We start from the raw sequence: 9,725 nt of genomic DNA on the forward strand, positions 1-9,725 counted from the left end.
GTGCGACCCCATAGACAGCAGCCCACCAGGCTCCGATGTCCCTGGGATTCTCCAGGCAAGAACACTGGAGTGGGTTGCCATTTCCTTCTCCAATGCATGAAAGTGAAAAGGGAAAGTGAAGTTGCTCAGTCGTGTCTGACTCTTAGCGACCCCATTGCAGCCCACCAGGCTCCTCCGTCCATGGGATTTTCCAGGCAAGAGTACTGGAGTCAGGTGCCATTGCCTTCTCCGATAACCAACCTAGACAGTGTATTAAAAAGCAGAGACATTACTTTGCCAACAAAGGTCAGTATAGTCAAAGCTATGGTTTTTCCAGTAGTCATGTGTCGATGTGAGAGTTGGACCATAAAGAAGGCTGAGCGCCTAAGAATTGATGCTTTTGAACTGTGGTGTTGGAGAAGACTCTTGAGAGTCCCTTGGACTGCAAGGAAATCCAACCAGTCCATCCTAAAGGAAATCAATCCTGACTATTCATTAGAAGTGCTGATGCTGAAGCTGAAGTAACAATACTTTGGTCACTTGATGTGAAGAACCAAGTCATTAGAAAAGACTCTGATGCTGGGAAAGATTGAAGGCAGGAGGAGAAGGGGAAGACAGGATCATGGTTGGATGGCATCACCGACTCAATGGATGTGAGTTTGAGCAAGCTCCAGGAGATGGTGAAGGACAGAGAAGCCTGGCGTGCTGCAGTCCAGGGGTCGCAGCAACCGCCTGCTCAGGACCCCAGCATCAGGGTCTGAGGCTCTGAAAAGGATTAATATGGTCTACTTTGGGTCAACAGTCCTCGCTGTTGCCAGAGGCAGTGGGAAGCCATTCAAGTGGGCAGTCCTATCAAGAAGAGTGAGGGGGGATTTCCCTGGCGGTCCAGCAGTTGAGACTGTACTTCCACTGTAGGGGAAGCAGCTTTCATCCCTGATCAGGGAACTAAGATCCTGCATGCTTCTCCGTGTGGCCAAAAAATAATTTTTTAACAAAAGAAGAGCGAGGGGGTTATACTGTTCCCTTCAGAAGACCTGGTGGCTTTCCTGGTGGCTCAGATGGTAAAGCATCTGCCTACAATGCAGGAGACCCAGGTTCAATCCCTGGGTCGGGAAGATCTCCTGGAGAAGGAAATGGCAACCCATTCCAGTATTCTTGCCTGGAAAATCCCATGGATGGAGGAGCCTGGTAGGCTCCAGTCCCTGGGATCACAAAGAGTTGGACATGACTGAGCAACTTCACTTCACTTCACGTCAGAAGACCACTTAAATAAATGCCAGGTATGAAGAACCAATGGCTGGCTTCTCCATATGGCTAATTTAAAACATACCATTATTTGCCAGTAGAGACCAAAAGCTAATAAGATTGTGATAATTTCGAGGGGGGACTCTTCTAGTCCCCAGTCAGTGAATCTCAGACCTCTTAAGCCCCACTGTAAGAGCTCTGAGATCCTCTATACTCCCTGCTGCAAATCCTGGGCAGTCCTGGGGGACCCTGGACTCTGAAGCCCAGCTCAGACCCCCTATGGAACAGACGTTCTGCTTGGTGGTGTGAGCAAGTCTTAGGTGCTCACCAAGGTGTGTGTGACTGATTCTGGACCAAAAACCTGGAAGGTTTCTGATAGAACAAAGAGGCATGTAGCACCGACAGGGAATTTCAAGTTTGTTGAAATACAAAATGGACTTTGCTGCTAACAAGCATGTGTATGTCATGTGTTAGTTGCTTAGGCATGTCCAACTCTTTGCGACCCTATGGACTGCAGCCCGCCAGGCTCCTCCCATCCTTGGGATTTCCCAGGCAAGAAGACTGGAGTGGGTTACCAGTTCCTTCTCCAGGGCATCTTCCTGACCCAGGGATAGAACCTGGGTCTCCCACATTGCAGGCAGGGTCTTTACCATCTTAGTCCCCAGGGAAGCCCACGCTAATAAGCATCTGATTTTATTAGTTCTGTGGTCTGTTCTCTTGAGACAACACCTCCTGCTGCTTTCCTGGGGAAGGATTCCTCTATTTTATCATGAAGGAAGGGAAGAGCACTTTTCCATGGTGAACTTTTCCATCCTGCTACCTCTGGTGGGTCAGCAGCATTTTATAGACGGGGAGAATGGGGTGTGGAAAGGTTTATTAACTCTCCCTGGGCCGGAATTCAAACCCAGCCCTGACCTTCAAGTTCATGGTCTTTCCATCACTTCCCATGACCTTCAGAGAAAAACGACTTCCCCTGCTCCCCCTTGTCCAAGAAAAATGAGCTTCCCTTGTTTCCTCTGGGGGGAAATAGTGGGAATAAAATTACTCTGTGTTCATAGGTAATTCATGCTGCTGTCTGTACAGAATGATTTTGATAGGTCCAGGCTTTCTGACTTCCGGAGGCTCTTATTTATGGTTTATTTTCTGGCGCAAGTGAAGACTGAAGTGTGTGTGCGTTGTTCCTGATTATCTCAGAGGTTGAACCCGGCCAAAGCTGAAGCGAGGCTGTGGAATGGGACTGGCTGGGTTAGAACACAGTGTAGTTCTGTGTGGTTGAGATTTTCATGAGAAATGTGGGGGGCTGGGATTCCAGGACCCCAGCCTGTGTTGGAACATGGTGGGGCTGTGGCTTAGTCGCCAGCTTTGAGGCTGGTCTGTTCTGTAACTGCTGGAGGCTGGTCCTTCACTAAGGCCCAGAGGCTGGTCAGCAAGTCTGGGGGGGTCCTCAGCCTGACCCTGTTCCATTTCTCCAGTGTGGCCACTGCAACGTGCTGTCACCAGAAACATGTGGGAAGTTTTAATGAAGGGATTCTTAAACTTTTGGGGGCCAAGGACCCCTTTGGCCATCTATGGGTCCCTTTTCAGAGCAATATTTTTTAGTGCGTAAAATAAGATACTGAGTTACCTAAGATACTAGTTACCATGGAAACTAGTTATATTGATATACAGTTATCAAAATATTTTTTAAAACTTGTGATAGAGAAAAATACATGCTTTTTAAATTAATGATTTACATAATGAGATCTAGCTGGGATTTAATAACCAGCATAATTTTGAAGTAGTGATAAGGGTAAATAATATTTCAAGATATTTGCAGCCCCTAGCACTGAGATATGAAAATATCTGTGATTTCTATTGGGAACAAACCATAGGAACTGTTAATACTGCCGTGGTTCAGTGCCCGCATTTTTATAATGAAAGGAAATGCTAAATTTCAGCTAGAGGTTAGTGAAAATGAAGATGTAATTGTTTTCTTATGCAACTTGAGGATCCCCTGAATTCACTGAACTCCTGGAAAAAAGCCTAGGTTTCTTCCCTCAAGACTTTTTAGAGAAATAACTAGTTTATTATTGTTGTTTCTCCCCTCCTCCTTTTTTTAAAATTCTTTTAATTTCCCAGTGTCTTGATTATTCTTGTTCATCCTCCCTGCATGCTCAGAATCCTTTCCTTGGTCTTTTGAACACCTTTACTTTCTTTTTAAAAAATCCTTTTATGATTCTCTCTCTGTCCTCTGAAGTCTGAGGTCCTCCCATCTCTGGAATCTGCGGTCCACCCTCCTGTAGATTTGAGGGTTTTCCCTCTCTGGAATCTGGGGTCTTCTTGCCCTCTTGTGCCCCTTACCTGTGAATCAGGCAGTGGCCTCAACCTTTTTGCCTGTATAGCCCCCTCAAAGAATTTTGAAACCCTGTGTATCCATTTTTAGGTAAACGGCTCAAAATTTTAATTGTATGTTTAAATCATTTTAAAAGATTTATTTTCCTGCATATTTTGTATTGCCCACCTTCTTCAAACACATATTGTATTAAAATCTTGGAGCTACAGATTTTAGCTTATCCAGTTCATGTGATGGAAATGACAAAACCAGTCTTTGCTCTCACATCAGTCAGTGAAATCAGACCTCTTTTGGTAGAAGATGTATCAGTTCCCAGGAGAAGGCAATGGCAACCCACTCCATTACTCTTGCCTGGAGAATCCCACGGATGGAGGAGCCTGGTAGGCTGTGGTCCATGGGGTCTCAAAGAGTCGGACATGACTGAGCGACTTCACTTTCACTTTTCACTTTCACGCACTGGAGAAGGAAATGGCAGACCACTCCAGTGTTCTTGCCTGGAGAATCCCAGGGATGGTGGAGCCTGGTGGACTGCCGTCTATGGGGTCGCACAGAGTCGGACACGACTGAAGCGACTTAGCAGCAGCAGCAGCAGCAGTTCCCAGGTTGACCACCTCAGTTCTGAACCTGAATCCTGACATGGGCCAGGACGTGGCCTCAGCTGGAGACAGGTAGCTGTGGTGGATGGAAGGATGAGCTGATGCCTGGGTTCCTTGTCCAGATCAACTGCTCCCATCAAAGTCTGTCTGAAGCTCTCCATGCCTCACTCTCAGGGGCTCCTCAGCAACAATGCTTCCTGGAATTATCCCTTTTCTGGTGTCCTAGAGATGGAGGTGGCTCAGAGGGTAAAGAGTCTGCCTGTAATGCAGGCGACCTGGGTTTGATCCCTGGTTCGGGAAATCCCTTGGAAGAGGAAATGGCAACCCACTCCCATATTCTTCTCTGGAAAATCCCATGGATGGAGGAGCCTGGAGGGCTATTACAGTCCATGGGATCGCAGAGTCAGACATGACTGAGTCACTAACACTTTCAGAGATGGTCACACTCCAGAGAGACTCAGGATGAGTGACAGACAGTAAGGTCTTCCTTTTTCCTTCCTCCAGTTTCACTGAAATATAATTGACATCGCAGCACTGTATACATTTAAGTTGTAGAGTGTAATGATTTGACTTGCATACATCATGAAATGATGACCACAATAAGGTTAATGGACAGCTGTCATCTCGTATAGATACAGTATAAGGAAGGTCTTACTCAAAAGACAATTGCACAAGAGGATGCAGTGGAGGATAAACACTGCACAATGCTGGCATGTTTTTGGACCCATCAACTTTAGGCAGTTGAGAACCTGGAAATGGATTCCTGGAAAGCTACCCTAGTCGACTGGAAAGCCTGTATGGGCTTTGGTTTCTTTGGAGACTCATGAAATAAACGAAGCGGTTTATCATTTGCAGCAACATGGATGAAACATAGAGATTGTCATACTGAGTGAAGTAAGTCAGAGATGGAGAAATGTCGTATAACATCCCTTATACAACTAAGTGTGCGAGCATGCTCAGTTGTGTCCAACTCTTTGTGACCCCATGGACTGTAGCCCACCAGGCTCCTCCGTCCATGGGATCTCCCAGGCAAGAATACTGGAGTGGGTTGCCATTTCCTTCTCCAGGGGATCTTCCCGACCTGGGGATCAAACCGGGGTCCCCTGCATTGCAGGCAGATTTTTTACAACTAGCGCCACATGGGAAGGACAAGGCTTCCCTTTTAAATACACCCTGCTTTTTTTTTTTCTTTTTACAGAGATAAGTGGAAATCCCACAGGTGGGACTGATCCTCTCCAGAAAGATAGGAGGGCCGGAATCTTGCCAAAGAGGCAGGGAGAGCGCTAACCAGGTAGCCAGTCACCGCTAGGGAGGTCCCCCGGGCTGTCGGTCAAGGACACAGTTACATGGGGACAGCTGTGGGTCGGCTGGGTGGGGGTGGGGGGCGGGGGAGGTGTTGAGGACGCCTGGAAAGCTGTGTATTTGAACGGAAGGTCTCAGGGCACAAGCAGGGGCCGTGGCTTTTGCAATTTTGTCTCATAAAGGCTGTCAGCTGGCACACAGCAGGCATCCTCTTTAACTTCGGGGTTGCTGCAGCAGCTGCCTTTTGGATGAGGTGGAGGCTGAAAACTCGCCTGCTCCTGGTGGCCGAGCTCGTCTGCCTGTGGCAGTCAGGGCCACGCTCTGCCAGAATGCGGTGCTTGCTCAGGGGCCTGGTGAGAGGCATCCTTTTACTGAAAGAGGCATTTGTTCTTCCTGTGGATCCGAGTTGCAGTGGAGCAGGCTGACCTCTGGGCGGCAGCCTGGCAGAGGTGGGCCACCTGCAATGTGTCAGCGAGGCCACAGCACAGAGCTGGGGCAGGAGTGAGCCTGGCTGGGGAAGAGGGGTGGGCGGGGGCTCCTCCACCTCTTGTCTGCCCTTGGTTGGTCCCTGGGGGTGTGCCAGCATCTGGCACTTTACCCAGGGCCCCAGGAGGCAGGCAGGTCCTGAAATGAAACACTACCATGAAGCTCCCTTTGGTGCCACTCTCTTTGCTAATTTTTAAGGCTTGGACTAAACATCTCACCCCACACAGTGAAGAGTGGGTGCTCAATAATTCCTTGCTTGGTTTAGCAAATTGAAATAAATGGCAGTGTAGTATCAGTATGCTGGCCTTGGACTCAGTGTCCCGGAAAATAAGGGCCATGGCTTTCTCATAGGCTCTGTGAGCCCCTGGCTTCCTGTAGTAGGGATCTGCTAGTACTTTTGATGGTGATTATTAACACTGTATCTGTGTTCTCTGATCTAAAAAATAATGGAGCTTGAGAAGTTAGAATCATGTGTGTTTACAAGGAAAATTGGGACAGATAATTTGACATCAGAAGTACCCTGGAAAATATTGTTGTTGAGTTGTGTCCGACTCTTTTGTGACTCCATCGGCTGTCCATGGCATTTCCCAGGCAAGAATACTGGAGTGAGTTGCTGTGCTGGGCTCCACAGCATCTTTCCGACCCAGGGATCGAACCCTGAGTCTCTTATGTCTCGTGCATTGGCAGGCGGGTTCTTTACCACTAGAGCCACTGGGAAGCCCTTCCAGGCAGTTACTTGCTGTCAATTAATTAAGCCTCTAAATATGCATCAGTGCAAAGTAGAATAACCTGTGGTTGAGAGAGGGGGCGAACTGGTTCAACAAAACTCTCCATTCTGCCTCAGATTGGCTGCAGCCCGGTGTCGGGGACCTGGGATTTCTGCTTCTCCATGGTGACTATGGGCACACCTCTTTGCTTCCCTCTCGGGTCCTAATAGAGTCCCCAGGTGCGGCTCTGGGAGGAGGATGGGCCCGGTCCTGTCCTGCCAGCCACCTGCCCATCATAGGGCGGCCCCAGCCCAGAGCTTTTGTCCCTGCCTTGGCTTTTCCTTGCTGAACTTGGCACAGCAAAGCCAGTCCCAGGAGGAGAACACTTTCCCAAGAGGAGGTTAAGCTTTTTGTGTGCCATGCCAACTTGCTTCACTCTTTGCAACCCCATTGACTGTAGTCCGCCAGGCTCCTCTGTCCATGGGGATTCTCTAGGCAAGAATACTGGAGTGGGTCGCCATGCCCTCCTCCAGGGGATCTTCCTGACCCAGGGATTGAACTCCAGGCTCCCACATTGCAGGCAGATTCTTTACAACTAGCTCCACCTGGGAAAGCCGAGGCTTTTGTTCTAAATGTGCCCTGCTTTACTTTTTTTTTTCTTTTCACAGAGATAAGTGGAAATCCTACAGGTGGGACTCATCTTCTCCAGAAGGATAGGAGGGCCCAGACCTTGCCAAGGATGCAGGGAGAGCTGACTAGGTAGCCAGTCACCACCAGGGAGGTCCCCCAGGCCGATGGTCAAGGACACAGGTATGTGGGGATGGCTGTGGGTCGGCAGGGGTGGTGGGGGGTGGGGGTGGGGGGAGCGGGGGAGGTGCTGAGAACGCCTGGAAAGCTGTGTATTTGAATGGAAGGTCTCAGGGCACAAGCAGGGGCCGTGGCTTTTGCAATTTTGTCTCGTAAAGGCTGTCAGCTGGCACACAGCAGGCATCCTCTTTAACTTCAGGGTTGCTGCAGCAGCTGCCTTTTGGATGAAGTGGAGCCTGAAAACTCGCCTGCTCCTGGTGGCCGAGCTCGTCTGCCTGTGGCAGTCAGGGCCACGCTCTGCCAGAATGTGGTGCTTGCCTCGGGGGGCTGGTGAGAGGCATCCTTTTACTGAAAGAGGCATTTGTTCTTCCTGTGGATCCGAGTTGCAGTGGAGCAGGCTGACCTCTGGGCGGCAGCCTGGCAGAGGTGGGCCACCTGCAATGTGTCAGCGAGGCCACAGCACAGAGCTGGGGCAGGAGTGAGCCTGGCTGGGGAAGAAGGGTGGGCAGGGGCTCCTCTGCCTCTTGTCTGCCTTTGGTTGGTCCCTGGGGGTGTGCCAGCATCTGGCGCTTTACCCAGGGCCCCAGGAGGCAGGCAGGTCCTGAAATGAAACACTACCATGAAGCTCCCTTTGGCGCCACTCTCTTTGCTAATTTTTAAGGCCTTGCCTAAACATCTCACTCCACACAGTGAAGAGTGGGTGCTCAATAATTCCTTGCTTGGGTTAGCAAATTGAAATAAATGGCAGTGTAGTATCAGTATGCTGGCCTTGGACTCAGTGTCCCGGAAAATAAGGGCCATGGCTTTCTCATAGGCTCTGTGAGCCCCTGGCTTCTTGTAGTAGGGATCTGCTAGTACTTTTGATGGTGATTATTAATACTGTATCTGTGTTCTCTGATCTAAAAAATAATGGAGATTGAGAAGTTAGAATCATGTGTGTTTACAAGGAAAATTGGGACAGATAATTTGAAATTAGAGTATCCTGGAAAATGTTGTTGTTGCGTCCTTAAGTTGTGTCCGACTCTTTTGTGACCCCAGGGGATTTCTCAGGCAAGAATACTGGAGTGGGTTGCCAGTTGCTTCTCCAGGGGTTCTTCCAGACCCAGAAATCAAACCTGTGGCTTCTGCCGCATCTTCTGCATTGCAGGTAGGTTCTTTACCACTGAGCCACTGCAGAAGCCCAATATACAAGCTCAATCGCATAGATCCTTCAACCTGAAGAGCCCCTATATGACATATGATGTTTCTTTCTCACCCCCAGTTTATTTCTTTATAGCAAAAAAAAAAAAAAAAAAAGCTAGTTGGAATATCTGTTATTTTCCTAGGCTTCCATCACAAAATGCCACAGGTGGGGTGGGATGAGAATGCGGTAGTTAAACAGCAGGAGTTTATAAGCTCACAGGTGTCAGAAGTTTGAGTTTCTCATTCCCCTGACCTCCAGTGGTTTGCTGGCCGTGGTGTTTCTTGGCTCATAGAGGTGTCAGCCAGGCTCTTCACGTGGCATCCTCCCTCACACACGTGGTGTGTGTGAGTCTGTGTTTCAATTTCTCCCTTTAAAAAACAATGCATTATTGAGTTTTGGCTGCGCGGGGCCCTCGTGGCTGTACACGGGCTTTCTCTAGCCATGGTGCTCAGGCTTCTCGTTGCAGTGGCTTTGCTCGTTGTGCTTTGGTAGCTGTGGCACACAGCCTCAGTTGGCCCGTGGCATGTGGGAATCTTCCTGAACCAGGATTGAACCCATGTGCCCTGTATTGGCAGGTGGACTCTTAACCACTGGACCACCAGGGAAGTCCTAAATTTCTCTTTTTTTTTTTATAAGAATAGCAGTCAGATTGGGCCAGCTCCACCACCCCCTCCCACGACCACCCAGTATGACCATGCATCAGCTGAACTCTTTCTGAGGATCTTATTTCCAAGTGAGATCACATTCTGAGGTCCTAGGGGTTAGGACTTCATATAAACCCGGAGTTTATAACATATAAACGTATAAACCCAGGAGTGGGGAATAGGGCACAATTCGGCTCACAAGAGAGCTTTTCCAGCCTCGAGAAAGGAAGAGAGAAACATCCAAGGGGCAACTGCCTGTGAAGAGGTGGGGAGGGAGAGAGGTGGGAGGTGGGAAAGGAAGGGACGGTCGTGCAGAGCAGCAGCGTCAGAGTGGGCCCGCCTCCGCGTACTCTTTCATTCCTGAGACCCTGCTGTTGGCTGAGTGACATCCTAGATGGTAGCATGAATCCATTTTCTTCTACTTGACCTCGCGTATGTGGCTAC

At 49.1% G+C, this 9,725-nt stretch overlaps 1 non-coding gene across 1 annotated transcript; it reads left to right on the plus strand.

Moving 5' to 3' along the window:
• The first annotated feature begins 1,022 nt into the window (after positions 1 to 1,022).
• Positions 1,023 to 1,095, plus strand: TRNAC-ACA (transfer RNA cysteine (anticodon ACA)). Its single transcript has one exon. It is a non-coding gene; the product is annotated as a tRNA-Cys (tRNA).
• Positions 1,096 to 9,725: the final 8,630 nt, after the last annotated feature.

Source organism: Bos mutus, chromosome 27 (assembly GCF_027580195.1).
Source record: "Bos mutus isolate GX-2022 chromosome 27, NWIPB_WYAK_1.1, whole genome shotgun sequence".
NCBI classification, from domain to species: Eukaryota; Metazoa; Chordata; class Mammalia; order Artiodactyla; family Bovidae; genus Bos; species Bos mutus.